This window comes from Triticum dicoccoides, chromosome 4B (assembly GCF_002162155.2).
Source record: "Triticum dicoccoides isolate Atlit2015 ecotype Zavitan chromosome 4B, WEW_v2.0, whole genome shotgun sequence".
Classification (NCBI taxonomy): domain Eukaryota; kingdom Viridiplantae; phylum Streptophyta; class Magnoliopsida; order Poales; family Poaceae; genus Triticum; species Triticum dicoccoides.
Genome location: NC_041387.1, coordinates 45724425 through 45737394, shown reverse-complemented (window position 1 = coordinate 45737394; position 12970 = coordinate 45724425).

The following is a 12970-nucleotide window of genomic DNA, read 5'->3' as shown; positions in this document are numbered from 1 at the left end:
GCGGATCCGGATCTTGGCCTAGACCCAGCTGATACCATGGGCTTGGCCTAGCGGGATTGGAACAGGGCCGAGGTGGAGCTGGAGGCAGCATCGGTCCGGGCCCGGACCAACGCTGCGGCGACGTGGGCGCGAACCGGCGAGGTGCCAGCGTGGCCGGAGATGCCGGAGGGGACGGTGGTGGCGGCGACGGTCTTCGAGCCGTCGTCGGTGAGGGAGCGCGACCAAGGAGGCCGTGCGGAGGTGGTGGACCTCGACTGGGAGGTTGTGGTCATTGGGGATGACACCCCGCCGCGGACCGAGCGGTTGAGCGGGCGGGGGTCGATGGAGGCGGCGGTGATGCCGTTTTGGAGGAGGCGCCACGGATGGCGCCGCAGGAGATGCCCCGGGCGTCGGCGAGCGAGGCGCCGCAGGCCACCCCGGTTGTCGAGGCGGCGGTGGCGCCGCAGGCTGCTCCAGCTGCCGGGCCGGTGGCGGCGCCGGAGAGCGTGTAGGAGGAGGCGCCAGCCACGGGGGGAGCGGCCAGCGGAGAGCATGCCCTGGTGCCTAGTCTAGGGGGGCGTCGGCCTGCCGTGTTGCTGCCGGCATGGGGCGGGGCCGGCATAGTCTTCGGGCTCCAAACCCAGGAGGAGGCAGCGATGGAGGCCGTCGGCCGCCGTCTGCGGGGGCGGACGGACCGGATCGAGGCTTTCGCCCAGGCCGAGGTGGAGCGGACGTGGGAGCTGGAGCGTGCCGTGCTGGTAAGCTCCTTTCTCGTCTTTTTATATTTCTTCCTTTGTAGCTTCTTCTTTGTGGGGGCGCACTAGCGCACCGACTGGGTGTAGCCCCCAAGGTTCGGGCCAACTATGTAGTAGTTGGGTCGAATCTTTAGAGTGTCGTCTTTGTGTTGATCATTGCTTTTTACAGCAACTGGATGCCTACTGGGTCAGCGCCTTCAACCGCCTCCTGGGCAAGTATTGGAGCTCAAGGAGCAGCTCGTCACCAAGGAGGAGGAGCTCTGTGTCACCGCATGTATTTTATGTGCTCTTTTTTAGTGGGGGCACGCTAGCGCACCCACTGGGTGTAGCCCACGAGATTCGGGCCAACTGTGTAGCAGTCGGGTCGAATCTTTAAACTGGTCCTTTGTTTCTGAATCTTCTTCTTGTAGCCGAGGTGCTGTCTCGGAAGACCCGATTGCTCTGGGCTGGCCTTCACCACGACCGGCTTGTCGCTGATGCCGGCCGTCTTGGAGCCGAGGTGGCGCAGGCGAAGGCGGAGGCGGCGGCGGCCCAGCGGTCGCCCGACAAAGCCAGCCGGCTGCAGGAGCGGTTGGCGGTCGACAAGAGTCGTCTTGAGGCCAAGGTGGAGCGCCTCAAGGCGGAAGCCACCAAGGTGGAGGAGGCGTAGCGGGCCCTGGCCGAGGTGGACCAGCAACGCGGCAAGCTGGCCGATGGCAAGGGCTAGCTCCAGGCCAAGGTGGAGCGCCTAAAGGGGCAGATGACCGCAGCGGAGGAGGCCCGCCAGGAGGAGACCCGCCACCACAAGGCATCCTAGGAGGCGGCCGAGGACAAGGACGCCGAGTTGAAGGCAGCCCTTGCCAAGGTGGCCGACTTGGAGAAGGCGCTCCAGGAGCGTGACCGCACCATTGATCGGGAGTGGCGCGGTATGTTGCTTGAAGCGCAGCACCTGAAAGAGTCCTTCTCCAGTAAGTGCTTTTCTTGAGTTCTGCCGGGTTGGGATCCCGGCTTCTTGTCCTTGGTGCCTTTTTCTGATTTGCTTTGTGTTCTGGCAGGGGCCTTCCCGGAGATGCATCAGCTGGCGGAGGAAGCCGTCCAATTCCAGCGTGACCCGCTGGGGGTCGTTGGCTCCGGGACCAACCTGCAGGTGGCCTGGACTTTTCCAGAGATCATGACCGCCGTCGAGGCTCATCTGCGGGTATTGGGCGATCAAATGGGCTGGCTCTCCCAGGCCGGCATGGCGATGACGGTGGTCCTGTAGCCGGGCTCCATTGCGCCGAGCAGCTTCACGCGGCTGGCATGCTGGTTGGAGATGGGGCCAGACATCTACCGCGACGGGGGTGCCGAGGAGGAAGACATTGGTACTTCGGCGGACCCGAAGGCAGCCGCGCGGGAGCCGTCAACTGCGCGACCCATTGCTGGAGATGCCTGAGGATGCCCTGTTATGACTTAGTGAAAATTTCTATTAGGTAGCAGGTCCGCCCACTCACTGGGGGTTTCTGGGTGTAATGAACTCTGGTCATGGGCCCGTCCTTTAATATTTTGTGATGTGTATATTTCGTGGGTGCCTGTGCCTTTTCTTTTCGCTTTTGGAGGTATTTTCTTGCGACTTTCCTCTCTCGAACCTCCCCCCGCGAGTCTGACGGCCGAGGCTCCGGTCCATGACAAGGAGTTCGGTTTTTTGAGGGGAGTGCGCAGTACTTAGGCTTTCAAAACCTTGTGCACGAGCGAAACACCCACTGGGCCGGTTGGCGGCAATTCGGCAGAGCCATTTGACAAGCAGCCGGTCGTGCGGCCATTTTAGAGTGACGGGCCGGGTTGGGTGACCCGGAGGCCTTTGACTTAGTGTGTGAGGCATGTTGGAGCTCTGGCCCGTTGTGCTTGCCAGCCGACAGCCGAAGTCGGTTCTGTGGCTTAGAGCGAAGTGGGGGGGGGGGGCGGCGTTCCTAACGCATCAGAAATCACCAAGGAAGGCGGCGGGTGGCGACCAAGCCGGCCAGCCCCCGAGCCCCCGGGTCGAGCTAGTTGGACCGGAGGCCGGGTTTAAGAGCAAAGTGATGCACAAATGTAGGAGACACAATAACTTGGTCGGAAAAGGGCAGCCCCCGAGCATCGCTCGGGGACTCCATAGTTTCATGTGATTACAAAAGGCAGCGATACATACATTCGTACGACTATCTGTAAATGGGCGGAGGAGTTCCGCATTCCACAGCCGGGTCATTTCTTCGCAAGTGGTGTCTCTCTTGCGCTTGTTTGACTTGCGGGCGTCGATGAGGTAGTAGGTGTTGCGGTCACACAAGGCCCTGCTGATGATGAAGGGGCCCTCCCATGGAGGGGACATCTTGTACTGGCCGACTTGTTCTTGGACGAGTCAGAGGACGAGGTTGCCCTCTCAAAATGCGAGGGGCTTGATCTTCTTGTTGTGGTAGTGCCTCAAGCCTTGCTAGTAGATGGACGAACGACTGAGCGCTAGGAGGCGTGCTTCTTCGAGTAGGTCAGCGCCGTCTTCGCGGGCTTCCTTGGCTTCGGTTTCAGTGTACATCACGACACGCCGCGAGTCGAACTCGACATCGGTCGAGATGACGGCTTCGGCTCCATAGATGAGGAAGAACGAGGTGAACCCGGTCGATCAGTTTGGCGTGGTTTGGAGACTCCAAAGGACAGCCGACAACTTGTCGAGCCAATTGCCGGGTGAGCGGATGAGCGGCTCGACGAGCCGCGGCTTGATGCTGGATAGGATGAGGTCGTTGGCCCGCTCGACCTGCCCATTGGACTACAGATGTGCAACGGAGGCCAGGTCGAGGCGGATGCCGGAGATAGAGCAGTATTGCATGAGCGCGCCCTTAGAGAAGTTGGTGTCGTTGTCCGTGATGATGCCGTTCAGCATGCCGTAGCGTACCGCGATATATTTGATGAACCAGATGGCCGTCGTCCCGTCCAGCTTCTTGATTGGCCGTGCTTCGATCCACTTGGTGAACTTGTCCACCGCCACCAGCAGATGCGTCATGCCGCCTTGGGCGGTTTTGAAGGGCCCCACCATGTCGAGTCCCCAGACCGCGAAGGGCCGGGCGATCGGGATGGTGCAGAGTGCTGACGCCGGCTGGTGGCTGCGCTTGCTAAAGCACTGGCATTCCTCACACTTGAGGATGAGTGACTCGGCGTCTTGGAGGGCCTTAGGCTAGTATAAACCATGGCGGAAAGCCTTGGCCACCAGGGACCGCGAGGCGGCGTGGTGCCCGCACTCGCCCTGGTGTATGTCGCGGAGGATCTCAATGCCTTGGTCCTGCTCGACACAACGCTGGAACACGCTGGTGGAGCTGCGCTTGACGAGCTCGTTGTTGATGATGCTGTAGGCGGATGCCCGACGTTGCACCTGCCGGGCCTCAGTCTCGTCCATGGGGAGGGCCCCACTCTCTAGGAACTCCAAGATGGGCATGGCCCAAGACGGGGCCGTCACCACGGCAAAGACGGCCAACAGGGTGGGTTCTGAGTCGGCAGCCCCCGAGACGGGCTGGGCAGCCCCCGGGTCGGGAATGGCGGCGGCCGGGTCGAGGGCGATGGTGCCTGGGTTGGCGGCTTCAGCTCCCGGGCCGAGTTTGGCAGTCCTTAGGCCGGGTTGAGGCGTGGCCGGGTCGTCCGGGGCGTGGATGGACTCGGATTCTGGAGACGGCTTGACGGATGGCTTGTGCAGGTGCTCGAGGGAGACACCGGACGGGATGGACTGCCGGGATGAGGCAATCTTGGTGAGCGTGTCGGCTACCTCATTCTCCGCGCACGGGACGTGGAGGAACTCGCAGCCCTTAAAGAATCCAGACAACTTCTGGACGAGGAAGCGATAGCTTGCCATGTTGGGGTCGCGGGCGTCCCACTCGCCGGAGCACTGTTGCACCACCAGATCCGAGTCGCCGTAGCACAGGATGCACCGGATGCCGAATTCCTTGGCAAGCCGGAGGCCTTGCACAAGGGCTTCGTACTCGGCGATGTTGTTGGAGGCGGCGAAGTGGATCTGGAGTGCGTAGCGAAGTTGGTCGCCCTTCGGGGAAGACAACACAATGCCGCCCCCTAGGCCGAGTCGCATCTTGGAGCCATCGAAGTGCATGCGCCAGTGTGTTGAGTCCGGTGGCGGTGGCAGGTACTGGGTCTCGGTCCAGTCAACGAGGAAATCAGCCAGGGCCTGGGACTTGATCGTGGTGTGGGGCTCGTAGAGGATGGAGTGGCCGGCTAGCTCGAGCGCCCACTTGGCGACCCGGCCAGAGGCGTCCCGGCACCCGATGATCTCGCCGAGGGGGGCCGTGCTGACCACGGTGAGAACATGCTCTTGGAAGTACTACTTCAATTTCTTAGCGGTGAAGTACATGCCGTAACACATCTTTTGGTAATGCGGGTAGTTCCGCTTGGAGGCGGAGAGCACTTCGCTCAAGTAGTAGACCGGACGCTGGACGGCTTGGACCTTGCCCTTCTCTGGTTGCTCGACCACCATCACCGTGCTGACCGACCATGAGGTCGCAGCAATATAGAGCAACATCGGCTCCTTCTCGGCCGGCGCGGCCAGGACTGGTGCGGTGGAGAGCATGCGCTTGAGATCCTGGAAATCCTCGTCCGCCTGGTTGTTCCATTCGAACGGCGTCGTCTTCTTCATCAGCTAGTACAGGGGCAGGGCCCTCTCGCCCAGCCGGCTGAGAAATCGGCTGACCGAGGCCAAGCAGCCGGTGAACTTCTGGACATCGTGCATCCAGGCTGGCTTGCGCATGCGTTCAATGGCCTTGATCTTCTTCGGGTTCGCCTCAATGCCGCGCTCCGAGACGAGGAAGCCGAGTAGCTTCCCGGCCGGGACGCCGAAAACGCATTTCTCCAAGTTGAGCTTGACCTTGTATTCGCACAGGTTGGCGAATGTTTCCTTTAGGTCGTCGAGGAGCATGAGGTGCTGCTTGGTCTTTACCACGACGTCGTCCACGTAAACGTGGATGTTGCGGCCGAGTTGCGGCAGCAAGCACTTCTGCATGCAGCGCTGGAAGGTGGCGCCGGTGTTTTTTAAACCGAATGACATGGTGATGTAGCAATATGCCCCAAAGGGCATGATGAAGGACGTCTTCAGGGCGTCGGCCGTGTCCAGCTTGATCTGGTGGTAGCCGGATTAAGCATCCAGGAAGGACAGGAGCTCGCACCCGGCGGCCGAGTCGATGACTTGGCCGATCCGCGGGAGGGCGAATGGATCCTCGGGACAAGCCTTGTTCAGGCTGGTGTAGTCAATACACATGCGCCATGTGTTATTCTTCTTCAGGACGGGGACTGGGTTGGCCAGCCACTCGGGGTGGAACACTCCCATGATGAAGCCGGCCGCCAAAAGCTTGGCGACTTCTTCACCGATGGTTCTTCTCTTCTCTTCGGAGAAACGTCGTAGGGGTTGGCGGACAGGCTTGGCGTCCTTGCAGACATGATGTTTGTGTTCGACGTACTTCCTCGGGATACCCGACATGTCCTTTGGGGTCCATGCAAAAATATCCCGATTCTCATGGAGGAAGTCGACGAGCTCGCCTTCCTATTTGCTGTCGAGGCGAGTGCCTATGACCACGTACTTGCTGCATCTGGGGTCTTCTGGGTTCAACTTCACTTTCTTGGTCTCCTTGGAGGGCTTGAAGGCGGCCTCGTCAGCCGGCTCCTCGGCTGGGATCGGCACGGCTGATGTTTCATTGGCCAGGGCGACGATCCGGTCGAGCTGGCGCCGCTCCTCGGCTATGACCAGCGACTCGGCCAGCTTGGCGCATTCCAGGGACTTGCGGTAGTCGCCTGTGATGGTGATGAGGCCCTTCAGACCCGGCAACTTTATCTTCAGGTAAGCGTAGTGGGGGACCACCATGAACTTGGCGAGCGCGGGTTGGCCCAGCAATGCATGGTACGCGCTGGACAGGTCCACCACCTCGAACCACATCGGTTCGCGCCGGAAGTGATTGCTATCGCCGAACAGGACGTCGAGCCGGACTCGGCCGATCGGAGAGCAGGAGAGGCCGGGAACGATGCCGTGGAAGATCGTCTGGGTTGGCTCCAGGTCCTTGGCCTCGAGGCCGAGGTTGGTCATGGTGTCGCGGTAGAGGATGTTGATGCTGCTGCTGCCGTCGATGAGGACTCGGGAAAACTTGCATGTGCGCCGTGGCGCGACGATGGTGGGATTGAGGATAAGGGCGTAGCCACATGGATTCGGCATGACGGCCGGGTGGTCCTCCCGGGTCCATGTGACCGGGCGGTCCGACCAGTGCATGTACTCCGGCTTGACTGGGATGACGGTGTTCACCTCCTGCTGAAGGAGACATTCGATGTGCTTGTCATTGCCAATGCTGGTGAAGATGACATAGGCCACGTCCTGATCTGGGTAGGCATCGTTGCGCATCGCGTCGCCGGCTGGGGGCGGTGGGGGAGGCGAAGGCGGCTTGCCCGTGATACGTCCATTTTGCATCATGCTTTTATATCAATATTTATTGCATTATGGGCTGTTATTACACATTATATATCAGTACTTATGCCTATTCTCTCTTATTTTATAAGGTTTACCATGAGAGGGGGAATGTCGGCAGCTGGAATTCTGGCTGGAAAAGAAGCAAACATTGGAAACCTATTCTGCACTGCTCCAAAAGACTTGAGACTCCATGAAACTTATTTTTGGAATTAATAAGAATTATTGAGCGGAAGAAACACCTCAGGGGGGCCACACCCTGGCGAGGAGGGTGGGGGGGGGCGCCCACCCCTACTAGGCATGCCCCCTGTCTCTTAGGCCCCCTGGTGGCCCCCCCGGTGTCCATCTTCTGCTATATGAAGGCTTTTACCCTGGAAAAAAATTGGGGGCAAGCTTACGGGACGAAACTCCGCTGCCACGAGGCGGAACCTTGGCGGAGCCAATCTAGAGCTCCGGCAGAGCTGTTCTGCCGGGGACATTTCCCTCCGAGAGGGGAAATCATCACCATCGTCATCACCAACGATCCTCCCATCGGGAGAGGGTCAATCTCCATCAACATCTTCACCAGCACCATCTCCTCTCAAACCCTAGTTCATCTCTTGTATCCAATCTTGTATCCAAAACTACAAATTGCTACCTGTGGGTTGCTAGTAGTGTTGATTACTCCTTGTAGTTGTTGCTTATTGGTTTAATTGGTGGAAGATCATATGTTCAGATCCTTAATGCATATTATTACACCTCTGATTATGAACATGAATATGCTTTATGAGTAGTTACGTTTGTTCCTGAGGACATGGGTGAAGTCTTGCTATTAGTAGTCATGTGAATTTGGTATTCGTCGATATTTTGATGAGATGTATGTTGTCTTTCCTCTAGTGGTGTTATGTGAATGTCGACTACATGAAACTTCACCATTATTTGGGCCTAGAGGAAGGCATTGGGAAGTAATAAGTAGATGATGGGTTGCTAGAGTGACAGAAGCTTAAACCCTAGTTTATGCGTTGCTTCGTAAGGGGCTGATTTGGATCCATATGTTTAATGTTGTGGTTAGGTTTACCTTAATACTTTTGTTGTAGTTGCGGATGCTTGCAATAGGGGTTAATCATAAGTGGGATGCTTGTCCAAGTAAGGGCAGTACCCAAGCACCGGTCCACCCACATATCAAATTATCAAAGTACCGAACACGAATCATATGAGTGTGATGAAACTAGCTTGACGATAATTCCCATGTGTCCTCGGGAGCGATTTTCTCATTATAAGAAATTGTCCAGGCCTGTCCTTTGCTACAAAAAGGATTGGGCCACCTTGCTGCACTTTATTTACTTTCATTGCTTGTTACTTGTTACAATTTATCTTATCACAAAACTATGTATTACCTTCAATTTCAGTGCTTGCAGAGAAAACCTTACCGAAAATTGCTTATCATTTCCTTCTGCTCCTCGTTGGGTTCGACACTCTTACTTATCGAAAGGACTACGATAGATCCCCTACACCTGTGGGTCATCAAGACTCTTTTATGGCGCCCTTGCCGGGGAGAGTAGCTCTTTTGGTGAGTGGAACTTGGTAAGGAAACATTTATATAGTGTGCTGAAATTTTCCGTTACTTGTCACTATGGAAACTAATCCTTTGAGGGGCTTGTTTGGGGCATCTTCGCCCCGACCAGTAGAGCAAAGAGTTGCTCCTCAACCTACTGAACCTATTGAAAATGTTCACTTTGAAATTCCTTCGGGTATGATAGAGAAACTGCTAGCTAATCCATTTGCAGGAGATGGAACATTGCATCCCGATTTACACGTTATCTTTGCGGATGAAATTTGTGGATTATTTAAGCTTGCAGGTATTCCCGATGATGTCTTCAAAAGGAAGGTCTTCCCTTTATCTTTGAAGGGAGATTCATTGACATGGTACATGCTATGTGATGATACGGGATCTTGGAATTATAAATGATTGAAGTTGGAATTTCACCAGAAGTTCTATCCTATGCATCTTGTTCATCGTGATCATAATTACATATATAATTTCTGGCCTCGCGAAGGAGAAAGCATCGCCCAAGCTTGGGGGAGGCTTAAGTCAATGTTATATTCATGCCCCAATCATAAGCTCTCAAGAGAAAGGATTATTCAAAAATTTTATGCTCGGCTTTCTCTCAATGATCGCACCATGCTCGATACTTCCTGTGCTGGTTCTTATATGCTGAAGACTATTGAATTCAAATGGGATTTATTGGAAAGAATTAAATGCAACTCTGAAGATTGGGGTTCCGACGATGGTAAGGAGTCAGGTATGACACCTAAGTTTGATTGTGTTAAATCTTTTATGGATACCGATGCTTTTCGTGGATTTAGCGCTAAATATGGACTTGACTCTGAGATAGTAGCTTCTTTCTGTGAATCTTTTGATACTCACGTTGATCTCCCTAAGGAGAAGTGGTTTAAATATAATCCTCCCATTGAAGTAAAAGTAGTTGCACCTATTACAGTTGAAGAAAAGACTATCACTTATAATGATCCTATTGTTCCTACTACTTATGTTGAGAAACCACCTTTTCCTGTTAGGATAAAGGATCATGCTAAAACCTCAACTGTTGTTCGTAAGAGTAATACTAGAACTTATACACCTCCTGAGCAAATCAAAGTTGAACCTAGTATTGCTATGGTTAAAGATCTCTTGGATGATGATTTAGATGGGCATGTTATTTACTTCTGTGGTGAAACTGCTAATATTGTTAAACCAGATGCTAAGATACATAGACCTGTTGTAGGCATGCCTGTTATTTCTGTTAAAATAGGAGATCATTGTTATCATGGCTTATGTGATATGGGTGCTAGTGCAAGTGCAATACCTATTTCTTTATACCAAGAGATTATGCATGATATTGCACCTGTTGAATTGGAAGATATTGATGTTACAATTAAGCTTGCCAATAGAGATACTATTAAACCTTTTGGGATTGTTAGAGATGTTGAAGTCTTGTGTGGGAAGGTCAAATACCCTGCTGATTTTCTTGTTCTTGGTTCCCCACAAGATGACTTTTGTCCCATTATATTTGGTAGACCCTTCTTGAACACTGTTAAAGCTAAGATTGATTGCGAAAAGGATGTTGTTACGATTGGCTTGGATGATATGACTCATGAGTTTAATTTTGCTAAGTTTCATAGACAACCTCGTGATAAAGAATTACCTAGTAAAGATGAAATAATTGGTCTTGCTTCTATTGCCGTGCCTCCACTGATCCGTCAGAACAATATTTGCTAGACCATGAAAATGATATGTTTATGAAAGAAAGAAGGGAAATAGACGAAGTGTTCCTTAAACAGGAACCTATTCTGAAACATAACCTTCCTGTTGAAATTCTAGGGGATCCCCCTCCACCCAAGGGTGACCCCATGTTTGAACTCGAACCATTACCTAATAATCTTAAGTATGCTTATCTTGATGAAAAGAAGATATATCCTGTTATTATTAGTGCTAACCTTTCAGAACAAGAAGAAGAAATATTATTGAAAACTCTGAAGAAGCACCGTGCTGCTATTGGATATACTTTGGATGATCTTAAGGGCATTAGTCCTACTCTATGCCAACACAAAATTAAAGTGGAAAAAGATGCCAAACCAGTCAGAGATCCTCAATGAAGATTAAATCCTAGGATGAAAGAAGTGATAAGAAATGAGATACTAAAGCTCCTCAAGGCAGGTATAATTTATCCCATTGCTGATAGTGAATGGGTAAGCCCTGTCCATTGTGTCCCTAAAAAGGGAGGTATTACTGTTGTTCCTAATGATAAAGATGAATTGATTCCGCAAAGAATTATTACAGGTTATAGGATGGTAATTGATTTTCGTAAATTAAATAAAGCTACTAAGAAAGATCATTACCCTTTACCTTTTATTGATCAAATGCTAGAAAGACTTTCCAAACATACACATTTCTGCTTTCTAGATGGTTATTGTGGTTTCTCTCAAATACTTGTGTCAGCAGAAGATCAATCAAAAACTACTTTTACTTGCCCTTTTGGTACTTTTGCTTATAGACATATGCCTTTTGGTTTATGTAATGCACCTGCTACCTTTCAAAGATGTATGATGGCTATATTCTTTGACTTTTGTGAAAACATTTGTGAGGTATTCATGGATGACTTCTCCATTTATGTATCCTCTTTTGATGATTGCTTGAGCAACCTTGATCGAGTTTTGCAGAGATGCGAAGAAACTAGTCTCGTCTTGAATTGAGAAAAGTGCCACTTTATGGTTAATGAAGGCATTGTATTGGGGCACAAGATCTCCGAGAGAGGTATTGAAGTTGATAAAGCGAAAGTCGATGTTATTGAATGCCATATCCCAAGGACATAAAAGGTATAAGAAGTTTCCTTGGTCATGCTGGTTTTCATAGGAGGTTCATTAAGGACTTTTCTAAAATCTCTAGGCCTCTGACTAATTTATTGCAAAAAGATATTCCTTTTGTCTTTAATGATGATTGTGTAGAAGCATTTGAAATACTTAAGAAAGCTTTAATCACTGCACCTATTGTCCAGCCACCTGATTGGAATTTACCTTTTGAAATTATGTGTGATGCTAGTGATTATGCTGTAGGTGCTGTTCTAGGGCAAAGAGTTGATAAGAAATTGAATGTTATCCAGTATGCTAGTAAGACTCTTGATGTTGCCCAGAGAAATTATGCTACTACTGAAAAAGAATTCTTAGCAGTTGTGTTTGCATGTGATAAATTTAGACCTTATATTGTTGATTCCAAAGTTACTATTCACACTGATCATGCTGCTATTAAATATCACTACAAAAAAAGACACATCCGTGACATTTTGGGCCGAACGAATTTTTCTCCTGTCATACATATGACACTTCTATGACGATAATTGTGACAAAACCCGATATCATCCTAGATGTGGTGGGCTCCTACTTCTATGACAAAAAATCATGACAGAAAATGGGCTTTTCGTCCTGGGCGGGCCGGAGACGCAGCTGCATGACATTCTTTGGGCCGTCCATGACGGAAAAAACCATGGTAGAAGCAAGGGGGAGGAAAATTTCGGGGAGTTGCCGGTTACGGTGGGAGGTCGGGGGCCGAGCGATGCGCGTTTCTCTCGTACACGTACGCGCGTGTGTGCGAGGCGTTGGCTCTAACTGAACCCGAGCGAGGCGTTGGGCTCTAACTGAACCCGAGCGATTGCACTGCAGGCTACGCGTTACTGAACCCGAGGGATCGATCGATGGATGTTAACTGAACCCAATCGAGCGATTCCTTCGCTACTACTGCTAACTGAAGCCGATCGATTGGATGAACCATGAGCGTTGCGGGCGAGGGGTGGGGGGTGGATGAACAGTGAGCGGTGGCGTTGCCTCTGGATGAACAGGACCCCGTGGTGTGGAGGGCTGGATGAATAGTAGACGGTGGAGGGGTGGACGTGGAGGGGTGGTTGAATAGGACCCCGTGGTGTGGAGGGCTGGATGAACAGTAGACGGTGGAGGGATGGATGAATAGTAGACGGTGGAGGGGTGGTTGAACAGTAGCCGGTGGAGTAGCGCGTGGTGAAGGCTGGATGAACAGGAGCCCGTGGAGGCTGGAGGAGGTCGACGGTAGCCCGTGGAGGCTGGAGGAGGTCGACGGTGGAGATGAACAGTATCCCGTGGAGTCCCGTTTTGCAGTACGCCACACCCCTCCCGATGAACAGGACCCCTGCTTCGACCGGAGCACTCCAACACAAGTCCGTTTTGTCCGTTTTGCGGTACGCCACACCCCTCCCGATCAACAGGACCCCCGTTTCGACCGTAGGAGGTCCGTTTCGTCTGTTTT